The sequence below is a fragment of the Gavialis gangeticus genome, unplaced genomic scaffold, assembly GCF_001723915.1.
Source record: "Gavialis gangeticus isolate Ggan-Ray unplaced genomic scaffold, GavGan_comp1, whole genome shotgun sequence".
Lineage (NCBI taxonomy): Eukaryota > Metazoa > Chordata > Crocodylia > Gavialidae > Gavialis > Gavialis gangeticus.
Genome location: NW_017729032.1, coordinates 246,655,424 through 246,657,952, shown reverse-complemented (window position 1 = coordinate 246,657,952; position 2,529 = coordinate 246,655,424). Strand labels below are relative to the sequence as shown.

The window sequence follows — 2,529 nt, the reverse complement described above, 5'->3', positions numbered from 1 at the left end:
TAGCGTGAATTAAAGCTTAGATTCAAGATTCAAGATTCAAGATAGACTCATAGTTTCATAACTGGTCAGGTCGGAGGGGACCTGAGCAGATCATTGAGTCTGACCCCCTGCCATGGCAGGAAAGAGTACGGGGGTCAAACGATGCCAGCAAGGTGCTCCCTAACCATCAGGCTGGAGTGCTGATTGCTCATTCCTTCTAGTCTATTTTCAACACCGTGAGATAAGTCAGAAAACCAGAATCAATGTGCAGAAATGTGTGAAATCTGTCTGAAGGTCAAAAAGAGAAAAGGGTTTTGGGCAGGAAGTCCTGCATTTTCTGACAAGCTTTGAATTCCTTCTAGTAAAGCCCTGGAATTCCAGCTCCCAATGTATTGGGATAAAATATAATGTAAGGGAAAAAATAATATCCAATGCTTATAGCAGCAGGAATACTTAGCATAGTTCCCATGTGACCAGTGCTTCAAAAAGAGCCTAACCAGCATTTTGAACTCTGAACTCTCAGGAATTCTCTCAAACTAGGATATTTCTCTCAGTGGACAGAAAAACGAAAGTGTTGTGCTCCCTCCTCAGAGCTGAGACTTTCAGGGGGAAAAAAGAGTAAATATAGTGCTATTTGGCTTACACTGAAAATGTAGCAATTGTGTGGGATTTTACAGTAACAGTTTAGCCCGTGTTCATGGGCACACATACACATACATGGGCAAGTGTGCATAAGTACACATATGAATATCTTTATTCATGGATAAGGGGCAAGATAAGCCATAGAAGAGCATACATACTGTCCCCCCCCAGTGCAGTTCACACTTGAGCTTTAAAACTCTGCAGTCCCCTCTCTGTGAGACAGGAACTCAGCTGCTTTGTCCTAATCAGTCTATAGGCTTCTCGTCTCAGGTTGGCAACAAGGCTGTTGATTTAGTCCTTATGTGGATACCTGTCTCCTGTCAATTGGACTGAGATATCTACTCACAATTTACCTTGGACATTGAATTGACATCAGAATGACATGATGTCTACTAGGGACTTTGCTATCACTATTGATTTTATTTGGAAAGAGCTTGGATGCTGCAATGACAGGCATCAGTACAAGCCCTCCTTGATGGATCTGAGGTGTCGCTACACACTTTGGACTGGATTTGAACTGACAATCAAGAGATGAAAGGCTCCATGTCCCACTTCTGAGCCCTGGGAGCATTTGAATAGCTTGACAGAAGGATAAAGACACCAGATTTTCAAGCTGATTATACCATGGAAACTGTTACCATAATACCAACACTACTACATATTCAAAGGTAGATTAATTCTTATTTAAAAGATAAAATTTAAAAAGCCTGAAGGGAGTGTAGGGGAAATAGGATTAAGAAAGAAGCCATTAGTACAGGTGGAAGGTGTTCTTCTTGCTGGATTTTTGAGGTTATTGGGTATTAAAGGGGTTGGTTTAGATCAGGAGCTGAACCCAAAGGAAGTTCACAGAACAAAGGGATCATAGCCCTGAGTGAACTTCGCATGCAACACGTTTGCTAAAGACACTTCAGCCAAGCAATACCGTACATTTCCATTGCTCTCTCTAGGAATGTCAAGTAACAGTCTCAGTCTCCATGTCACAGTTCAGCACTGGGATATGACATCCTCAAGAAAATGAAGCTGGAAAAATTTTAAACCCTTCTGCATGCCTTAAAATAAGCTGTTCCCCAAGGTATTTTGTGAAGCAGTTGTACACAAGCAGCTTCTCTTAACAAGCACTTCCCTGCACTCCTTACCTTAGAACAGCTTCCCTGCAAGCAGAGGGTTGGTCTAACCACATCTGCCGTCTGTACATCATATTCTAAGGAGTTTTCTTTCTGCTTCTCTATTCAGTTTCAGATTTTCTGGGGTCCCAGTTCAATTCAGGTGGGTCCCTCTGTAATTTCTGTAGCTGTTTAGCATGGAAGGAGTTACATTTTTAGGATGTTCAGAGTTGTCCATATTAGAAGACTGTATACTTCCAAGCTCTTATTCCTTTTTGATAATTCTTATCTCTCCCCTTGCCCCACATTTGTCCTTGATTTTAGAAACCTGGCCTCCCAGTGACGCTTCTGAACTCTATTGTTTTTTTTCTAGATGACATTTTACTTACCTGGTTTTGACAGCTCTTCTATGGTCTCTTCTTCCTTGCTGGGGCTTCTTTCTTACTTAACTTGGCCTTTTGGTTCTTCTTTTCAGCGGCTTGTATTTTACTCTTTTAGTCTGTCTCTCTATCCCCCCCCTCTTTCTCCCTGTCTTCTACCACTTTCTCTGTGCCTTTCCCCCCTCTTCTCCACCTACTTCCTTTCTGTGACTCTCCCTCTCCCTCTTTTTTTTCTGTCTCCTCCCCACTCACCCCCACCTTTTTCTTTTCATGTCATCCGCAGTGCCTCTCTCATGCCTAGTTACCCATCCTTCTCTCTTTTTAGATAATAATTCTGTTTGTTTTCTCCCTTCCTGGTCTCTACCTATATTTCCTCTTCCCCTTTGCAGGGGGATGGCACTGATTGCTAGCCTCACTTTGCCCTT

The 2,529-nt window shown here is 42.4% G+C and overlaps 1 protein-coding gene across 4 annotated transcripts in view; it reads right to left on the bottom strand.

The window, feature by feature from the left end:
- GJA5 (gap junction protein alpha 5) overlaps positions 1-2,529 on the bottom strand; it is a 33,772-nt gene that overhangs the window by 20,009 nt on the left and 11,234 nt on the right. Inside the window, exon 1 of one of the 4 annotated variants that reach the window (XM_019525687.1) lies at positions 2,114-2,207. The exons of the other annotated variants lie outside the window; for them this stretch is intronic. The gene's annotated coding sequence lies outside the window, so the exon portion shown is untranslated. Of the gene's footprint in view, positions 1-2,113; positions 2,208-2,529 lie in introns of those variants that run through there. 4 annotated transcript variants of the gene reach the window in all.